Here is a 10,092-nt window from a genome sequence, read left to right as displayed (position 1 = left end):
GAGAGAGAGAGAGAGAGAGAGAGACAGACAGACAGACAGACAGACAGAGAGAGAGTAGGGGGAAGAGAACCACTGGCTCAGTTGTGACCAAGTTGCTATCATACCCTTTTCGGTGTTAGGTACCATTTATATTGCGAGACATTGCTAGTTTATCAAGATGAAATTGATTAGAAACATTTGCTCGGCTTGCCGAGCACTCCACTCACAGCACAAGTGATTCACAATCCAATATTTTATTGTATTTAATTTTACTTGAATAATTCGACACAATCCTATCTCCGAGTAAGACCACATTGTGAGACATGTGCGACTTAGGACTCCCATATGTCTTCTTGAGAAAGAGGCCCATGCCATCCCCTAGTCACAGCTTACCCTTCAGTTACACACTGCAGAGGCCAAGATCTGATTTGGACTGGCTTGACCCACTGGGGGTAGAACCGCTGGGGAGCTGTCCACAGTACCGATGTGCAGGGTGCTGGCAGAGGACTGGGGAAGCCAGCACTTAGCCAGGCAAGCCTCCCGGAGCAGGGCAGAGTCTCCACATTAGCTGTATCGCTTGGCACAAGACACCCAGCTTCTTCAACTTCAGCTTGGGCAGCTGTAAAGCAGAGCTGCTGCTGCCTGCTTGGAAGAGCAACTATGTCAGGACAGATAAAGGAGTTTCAGTGAGGTGCCTGGCCCCTGTACATTCTTAGTAAATGTAACTAGTTAATATTATATTGTAGCACTCTGCTTCTGGCTGTGGTAATATATACAAGAGTGTTACAGAAGGACCAGATTAGGTGAGAAAGTTCACTTTGAAATCTTTTCAGTTAAGGGCCTTGGAATGTTTGTGGGAAGACAGCTGCTAGTCACTGAAGACGGAGACCTGAAGCTTTGAAGGGTGCTGAGGGAGGGATTGCTTCAACATAGGTAGCTGTAGTGCTATGAACAGACACCAGTGAGCTTGGGACAGGCTGGAAATGAGGAGAGAGGGAGCTTGTGAAAGCAGTTCTGGACTGCACGAGGTAGGGAGTGGCTGGAAAGAAAACAGAAACCCTGAAGCCCTGGCACCAGGGTCTCGTTTGATAATACAAGGAAGAGAACATGATAAAATTGAGTGGCGTAGGCCCATAAGGCGGGAAGGTCACTAGGCATCTTTGCTTTTGCGTTCACTGTTGGCCTGATAGGAATGGAAAAGACAGTGCCCAGGCAGAAGGAGGTGCGTGGCTTCCATTCCGTTCCCAGTAGTGGAACAGGGGACGGACGGGCCAAATCCCAAAAGCTGAACACTGAATAAACAGCTTTGTATTTTGGGGTGATCAAAAGGCAGGCGTGGTGGCGAAGGGCGTGATGAGGGTGGGCTCCAGGAGATGACTGTGGTGATTAGCTCCACCTGGAGCCCAGTCCACACAGGGCTCAGAAAGCAGTGCTAGAGTGGGACTTTTTGGTGAGCCAAAGGCCTGGAGGGTGGAAGAAGCTTCTGTTGGCCTCAGGACATAAAGGCACACGTCAACATCCTGTCCGGGGGCACTACCCTGTTGGACCATAACCTGGGCATCAGCGGGTGGAGGAAACTGTGGTGGTGCTGGGCCACGTGGATGCTCTAACAGAGAGGCACAGGAAGGTAATGCTGCAGATGCACATTTGCTCCTGGGGGTGGGAATGATGACTGCTCAGAAGGAATCTGCTGTGTAGGGGCTGGGTATAGCTCGGTGGTCTAAGTGCCTGTTTGGCAAGTGCAAGGACCCAGGTTTGGTCCCTGGTACTGCATGCCTAACATTTTTCTAATTTCCTAGCCTTTTCACAATACTTTGAATTGACAAAATGAATGCATACTGCAATTATATAGTGATTAAGTCTTAATTTGTGGGTTGAAGCAGCATGCTTTTGTGATGCACTCATGTTTATGGCTGGCTCACACTTCTGGGCCCAGCCGATCACTGAAACCAGGCATGGAGGTACACACCTGCAATCCCAGCACTGGGGAGGCTGAGACAGGAGGATCACTATGAGTCTGAGCTGCATAGTAAGACCCTGTGCCAAATAAATAAATAAATAAATAAATAAATAAATAAATAAGTGATTTTAAAAAAGAAATATACTATGTAAATGCTAGGCTTTTTTCTGAAGTCTGGATGAAGTTCAAGGCTCTGTAAATGTTATAAATTAAAATGAAAAATTTCCTAACCTTTTTACAATACTTTGAATCAATGAAATAAATACATCCTGTAATTATATAGTGATTAATTCTTAATTTGTGGGTTAGAGCAGCACACTTTTGTGATGTGCTCTGTGTTTATGGCTGGCTCTCACTGCCGGTGTCTGTTCTCCTGTATTCACCCATGGAGAGCCAGGACTGTGCTCACGCTCGACGGTCTAGCAGAGCTGAGGGCTAAAGGTAACTTCTGTAGTGCCTTTGGGCGGCGGGAACGCCTGAACGACCTCCTTCTACCACGGGAACTCCCGTGTGGCAGCTGTGGCGGCGGTGGCTGGGTGCTTGCACGCTTGTGCTCCTTCGCGAGGAGATGGGCCCGAAAGGCCCTGCCACAGGTCCCTTGGCTCCTGGCCTCCTGCCTGCAGACACTGATCCTGAGAGCTTGCTGCACTTTGGAGCCACGTGGCCACTTAAAAACTACGTGTCTGGATTCCCTTCTAGATACCGTGGCTGATACCGTGGTGGGATAGCGGGCGGCCTCAGCGTAATTTCACAAGCTCTGCGGAGGACTCCAAGCAAGGTTTGGGGAAGGTCGTCTGCAGGGCTTTTCCTGGACAGCTCAAGTGCACAAGTGTATCACCGCGTTGTTTAAACATGAGTAAGTCTACTTCCCAATATGGAAATGTTCAAATGCGAAGGGAAGCAACACAGGGACAGGGGAGAGAGAGAAAGAGAACCAAAGGGAAAATGAGACAAAGCGTAAGCGGGGAGGGGAGCAGGGCTGACGGAGAGGAACGGGGGCGGGGACCAACCGAAGAATGATGGTGTGCCGCGTGTAAGCACAGGCTGCTTTCGGAGAGTGTGATCACTACATGTATCAAAAGGGAACCAACAAAATTAAATGATAAAGAGAAATAAAGGGTTAAAAACACAATAATGAAACGTGTGGTGCTAATTTTTGAGTCAATATCACAAATATTATCTTACTTACAATGTATATATTGTTACATAGAATAGAATAAATTAGGGCCAAAATGGAACATAGAAAAGACTAATCAGTTGAGACTTAAGTATATAAATCCTCAGCAAGATAAGGTACAGTAGAGGAGGCTCGTGGATGGCGCTGAAGGGAACTATTACTCAGTTAGCAATATTATTTATTTTCAAAAATTAAATTAAATTGTTTGAGTTGAAAAATTAAAAAAAGAAAAGACTGGGGAGATAGCTTGGTGGTCTAAGCACCTGCCTGACAAGCACAAGGACCCGCGTTCGATCCCCGGTACAGCATGCTTGGCTGGCTTAGGAACCCTGAGCGTGCCCTGCCAGTCACCGAAACTGGGGGTGGTGGTGCATAGCTGTAATCCCAACTATGAGGAGGCTGAGACAGGAGGGTCACTATGAGTCTGAGCTGCATAGTGAGACCCTGTACCAAATAAATAAATAAAAGATTAAAAATAAAATATAAAATATTGTTGGAGTTTTAGAGGGTTTGATAAATAGCATTCTCCAAACTACTCTTGTTCAAAACAAAGTGAGAGGGTAAGATGAAGGTTACACATGGTCCCTCAGTTCCCGTGGGGATTGGTTCTATGCCCCACAGATGCCAAAATCTTCATGTCGTATTTGCAGATAGCCCATCTACACCCTCCTGTATACTTTAAATCATTTCTAGACCACCTATGACATCTAATCAACGTAATGCCACGCAAATCGTTACAGTGTATTGTTTAGTGACTCATGACCAAAGACGTCTGCACTCAATCAATACAGATGCGATAGTTCACCTGTGGAGGGTGTGGGACTTGTCTATGCAGAAAGCTGACTGCATGTGACTCACGCTGATCACAGCTGGAAGGACTGAGCAGCAGATGTGGGCCGGATCCGCAGAGAACGGGCTCGTTGGGACGTGGCAGGGGTGAGAACGCTGCCCGGGCGGGTCCTGCAAGCACTCAGGCCTCCTCAGAGCTCAGCGTCCCCAAGGCTTCAGGGTGGAGGTCAGAGCCCAGGCAGACCTGGGAAGGAAAAGCCCCAAGAGCAAGAGAAAGTGATAAAGGAACGACCTACTTGATAAGTTACCTTATCAAAAGTCAGAAAATCAAATCAAACTGAGACAAAACAAAACAAAGCACTAACTGGAGGAAGCCCTTCTCATAGACATTTACAAAGTCTGGTAAAATAAGTGTCCTTCCCCAAAGAGATACTCTCTTTACATCTATTAATTTCACCTATTTGTTTAAATCAACGAGTAAGTTCTTGAGAAAAATGGACATATTTAAATGATCTCCTTTTGCCTTGGGAATGAGGATGGCCTTTCTTGGTGCTGGAGTGGCGGAAACAACCTTAAAAGAAAAGATCAGTGACTGACTGTTCGTTGGGGCTATCACATTATTACATCATTTTTTTTTTTTTCAGAGAAGATAATGCATCGTGGTGGAAGGAGAAACTGAAATTACCATTCTGGGTATGAATTTGGCGGTGATCTGAAGAACTTTAACATGTTCATATCTCTTGACTCAATAATCCCATCAGAAACCCGCAGACATAATTTGTGATAGGGTCAGAGATTTGTATCCAACGATTTTCATTCTAAGCTTTTCATCATAATGAAAAAAGTGGAACTACCTAATCGCCCAACAATAGGACAGTGAGTGGATAAATGGAGGTGTCCTCACACTGGGGGATTGCTGTATTTCAATTTAAAAACGGAGCTTTGAGCACTTTTCAATGGGAAAATGCTTGCAAAAAAATTAAGTAAGAAATACAGGATCCAAAAAATATTGTATAATTACCATTGTGAAAAAGATAAGATTTTATTTCAAAGAAGTCTTGGGCAGAGATGCATCAAAAGAATAATAGTGATTGGGATTATGAATATCTTCGTTTCACTTTTAAAAATAGTTGTAGTTCATTATGTTATTTTTCGAAAAGCGTATTTAATATAAATTATTATTTTTATTAAAGTTCATATTCTTTGTGGCGAAGGTCATGGCTTTCAGTGTGCAAGAAGAAAGAAGAAAGACGACCTGGACGGACGCAGGAGAGGGACAGCGCGCCCCTGCCGGCGCCGAAGACCTAGGGCCACGCCGGCGCCGCTGGACACGACAAAGGAGTCCCACCTGCGCCTCTTGGGGGCGACGGCGGTGTAGCCAGAGGCTTAGAGGACATAGACCTCGCTTGCTCCCCTCCTTGGATTTTTTTTGGGGGGCCCTCAGGATGCCTTCAGTCAGGGCAGGTCTGGTTTGGCTTGAGGATGAGGGGCTCGAGCCGCAGCATCCCGAGCCTGGCTGCTTTGTTTCAGCAGGTACTTAAACACCGGGGCTAACGGGCAGGCCCCCTTGCTAAAAAAAAAAAAATCAGAAGAGAGGCACAGGGCACAGCCGGCCACACAGGAACTCCGCGGAGTCCTAGACCGGAGCAGAGGCGGCCCGCCGGCAGGGGGAGCGCTTGGGAGGGCGCAGCCAGCCTCGGCAGCGGGCAGCGTCCTGCAGCCGCCTCCCGCCCAGGCCAGCGGACGTGCGTGCAAACCCAGTCCATGAACTCGGCCGCTAGTTCTCGTGACTTGCAGTTCGGCCTCGCGCAGATGCAGGACGTCTGCAGCGGAGCCGGCCGTTTCGGGGGCGGGGGAGGGGGGAGGCGGCGCTGACGTCACGCTGCGGAGGACGGCGGCGCCGCTGCACGCCGGGGCGCCCTCGGCGGGAGCACGGCGTGCAGCGTTCCGAGAAGGAACTCAGCCGAAGCCAGGCTTCTCCTTCACGCTTCCGGCTCCAGCCTGACGTCACCCTTCAAACCACGTTTAAACGAACTTGAAAACAGAAGCGTATTTCCTCAGATTGGTGCTTGCCTGGCTGCAGTTCAGGGATATTGGCGAAATTTTATTTTTTCTTTCTGAAAGCTTGTTGTCTTTATTTTTTCTTTTCTTTTCTTTCTTTCTTTCTTTTTTTTTTTTTTTGCAGAAAGAAAACATGTCTACAATTACAGAACTGTGTACGCGTAAACACGAACACACGTGCTAGCACCCACACTGAGCTGGGGATCAAAGCATCTTATCAGATACACAGCTGAGGGAGCACAGAAAAAAGCTGGCAAGAGAAGATATGGAAATTAGATCAATTAAAGATGTTGGAACGTTACAGTCATGGCGTGGACGTGGTTCTCGGTACATACAAAAAAGGGCGGATGAGCAGAGAATGATAAATCCGGGCTACTAGAGAAAGGTTCAGCGGCTATGCATGAGTTAAAGACAGTGAAGGCCAGTTTACAGATGAAATGTGGTTTGGAGTGGTGGCCTGAAGGAGGGTGGATGTGCATAGTCGAGGGAGGAGCCGATGCTTAGCAGGACACCTCGTGGTGTGGCCTCTGTCCGGGCATCCGGGGACTCACAGGATGCTTTTTTTTTGTGCTTTTTTATTTTGTTTTTAAAAATATTTTTATTGAGAAACAAATAGCAATGAGACAGTTTCACAGCCGATTACTAGCACATTTTCAATAATTAATGCATTGCATATTGTTGTCTTAGTGGTTATTCATTGTACAAGATGCAGACCTGATATCCTGTCTCAAACACTATTAGAACAAACCTCTCTATTCATTGAATTAAGAGAATGGAGCTGTATATCTAGCCTATTTGGAGTACACAGATATGTTCCATCTGAATGATTGCTGGTGACAGACTGGCTGAAGGGACTTTCTCCAGAGCTGATGCTATTCGAGGTTGAGTGGGTTCATGATCGGGCGAGCTGGGTTATGCCAGCAGATAGTGTGTGGCTGCCCATTCCCTGCAGAAAGTACTTGAAGGCCTTGGTGAGCTTCCCAGGCTGAACCGCTTGGGGCAGTTCCCCATAGTCTGCTATTGTTAGCAAAGTTGTGTTTATAGGGTTGAGGTGAGAATTGCATTCAACCACAGCCTCAACAGCAGGTGAATTGTCCCCCAGCACCAGTCAAGAAGAGCACCTTGATATTTTCAGTCTGTAAGCATTTTGGCCTAGAGTGGGTCTTTCAGTTTCCAAGTCTCTGCGAACATTATAAGGACCCTGGAAAAGCCGTAGAGCTTCTTGGTTGATATCTTGGGCAACAGGCAGTCTGCAGCTTTGAATCAAGCCCAGGTTGGCCTGCAGCTCTTCCTGCCCAAAATGATGAGCCAAAATAATGTCCGCAACATTGGTTGTCAAGCCAGACAGTTTGGAAGCTGCCCAGTCAATCCAACCTCTAGCGCATGGGTCAGTGTTAATGAGCACAAGGCCTCCCACAAGCTCTGGATGATCGAGTGCAAATCTGCTGAGGGTGGAAGCACCAGCTCCTGCTCCAATCCCAGTGATTCTCCCCAGACTTAGGTGGGTGAGAACAGGAGGCAGCATTTCAGCCAGCTCATCCGTTGTAGGGCACTGGTACCTGGCTGGGAGAGAAGGTGCTCCTTCTTGCTGGCCTGGGGCACCCACATGACACACAGCAAAGTGCCGAGTGGTCTCCTGCATGTCCTCAGAGTTGAAGGATGTGTTGAAACAGGATTTACAATTGAGTCCAATGCCATGATACGTTAAGACAACTAACTGGTCTCGTTCCTTTCGGTAAGGCTTTTGCAGTGACATGGGCCATCCCATGAGTTATTTCTCCATCATGTTCCTGACAGTCAAAGACCTGGAAGTTTCATGTACCATTCTTATCATTTAGAAGTGGTTTGATCTCTGTGAGCTGAACATCCTGAAGGTCATCCATGAGTACATATGAGAGTAGAGTTGCCTCAAGTACAAATCAGTAATTCTGAGGTGCGGGCAGTGGCTGTCGTTGCAGCAGCAGCAGCCGCGAGAGGGGCAGGGGAGCTTCTGCAGAAACTTGCTGTATTTGGGGTTTTATCATTATTCGCTTAACAACAAACTCTCCCTAATAAGTGATGCTGCATAAGTGTGCTCTGAGCTCGCTGTGGCCCAGAGATTTCTGAATCCCCAGGGCAGCACTTGTGACCTTAAAGGGCAGGAGGAGCAGCAACAGCAGCCTTGCCTTGCCTTCCTCCTTCCTCAGCACTGCACTGTCCCCTTCTCTGAGTTTTGTGCTGCCAAGCCCAATCTGGTTCTACATGTCTGAATTATTCAACATTACATGGCATGATTGTGGCTGGGTTGGGAATTTGGGACAACAAGCACACCATGATGGGAGATTGGGCAGCAAGAATGAGCATGTCCCGTGACTTTTCAGAAACATGCAGTGCAATAGTGAGAAGCAGCCGGAGGCAGTCCCTCCAGCCCGGCTCTCCCTGGTGCTTCTTCCTTTGCGCTGGACTGTGGCCACGCTGTTGGATTTGTGGCTGTGCCTTCAGGGCAGGTTGCTCTCTAGGATGTGGGGGGGCTTGCCTTCTGGGGCGCTGGCACTAAGGCTTTTTCTGGGGAGGAGAAATGTTCCAGGTCTCCGTGTCTCCTTTGCTTTTCGCCACTTATTGCAGCAGGCACAGGCACCCAAATCTACTAGCGAACGGTTGCGAGGAGCGAGGGCGAAAGAGCCAGTCTGCCTCGGTGTCTGTCTCCTGACCCTTGGAACAAGAGCAGGCGTCACCTCTGAGCCCAAGTGTTCTTGTATGGCGAAAGCGTCCTTTTAAAGAATTAGTCTTCAGCATTCTGTCAATTATGAACTCCAAATCTGGCTGAGTAATTAAATGCCAGCTGACAGTAAATATCAAGCTGCTTGGGAGCCGCAGCGAGATATAGACAAGTGGATTCTGTGTGATTGCTTTGGTAATTTGCTTTTTAATCTTTAATACCAATTAAATGCAGGGGAGCTGAAGCCTGCACGTTGCCCAGATGAGACAGCCCATCAGCTTATGCCTTGAGCTGTCCAGCACGGCTTTCTTGGCACTGTTGTCTGGACCAGGCCTTGGGAGACAGGGAAGTCTGACTGCCGGTGGCTGGCAAACGGGGGGCCGATCGGAACCGAGCGTGGCTGCGCTCACTCCGCCAACACCCTTGCTTCCACAGAGACAGAGCCCCTGCCACGGGAGCTCAATGGGCCAAGCACTCGGAAGGAAAATGAGCGCAGCACGAGAGCCATGCACTGCCAGGAGCTGCTGCTGCGGGGCAGCTGCTCTCGCTCTTCGCACGGTGGCTCCGACCTCCTCCTGTCTGCCCCCAACCCCTTGCTGACTATGGATGAGTTCTGACGGGATGTCTGGGCATGCTGCTGCTTATTTTAGGTGAGCAAAAAGTGACATGTTGAACTAGGTAGTTGCTTCTGGGGACAGAAGCTGATTCTCAGTAGCTTCCTGACTTCTGAAGTTCCCCATCGGAGGATAACTGAGGTCAGTAGGCTGATATGGACCAGGACTGGGCTTCCCAGCACTCACAGCCTGACAGAGTAGACGATGCTACTGGGGAAGAGGCCCCCAGCAGCTGGAATGAGACACATGCGAAGCAGAGCAGATCCAGAGGAAAAGCAGAACTGTGCATTACAAATCCCATCAGAAATGCACATATTTGAACATTGAGACAGAGATTTTAAGGGAGGAGCAGTAAACATATTAAAGTAGGTGAAGAAAGTTACATCAAGAACAAGAAAATATAGGTACAAAATAAAAATGTAGACATGAAATATGTAAAATATGTAATGGGTGACTGAAGATGGGTTGTTTAGCAAAACAGATAGAGCTAAGGAAAGAATTAACGATTTGGAACACCAGATTTAGGAGATGGCTGCACAAGATGAGGGAGAGAACAGGAAGCAGAGAAGCTAAGAGAGACAGAGCAAAATAGTAGAGTGATGAAAATCCTGCCAACAGGGGCGTTGGGGGGGTGTCAAAAGACACAAGAAATGAAAGCAGAAGAGAGAAAATCTTTTTTTTAAATATGGAATTATAAATCCTTATATTAGGGAGACAATATGATATTTACAGATGTGGGTCTGGTTTATTTCACTAATAAGAATATCTTCCAGGGGCATCCACTTAAATATGAAGGCTTCAAGTTTATCATTCT

The 10,092-nt window shown here is 47.7% G+C and overlaps 1 pseudogene; it reads right to left on the bottom strand.

Moving 5' to 3' along the window:
- Positions 1-7,849, bottom strand: part of LOC101589235 — a 27,355-nt pseudogene extending 19,506 nt beyond the window's left edge.
- Between the last annotated feature and the right edge of the window lie 2,243 nt (positions 7,850-10,092).

This window comes from Octodon degus, unplaced genomic scaffold (assembly GCF_000260255.1).
Source record: "Octodon degus isolate 3935 unplaced genomic scaffold, OctDeg1.0 scaffold00182, whole genome shotgun sequence".
NCBI classification, from domain to species: domain Eukaryota; kingdom Metazoa; phylum Chordata; class Mammalia; order Rodentia; family Octodontidae; genus Octodon; species Octodon degus.
The sequence above is the reverse complement of the archived record's forward strand: the minus strand, read 5'-3'. Positions and strand labels throughout refer to the sequence as shown.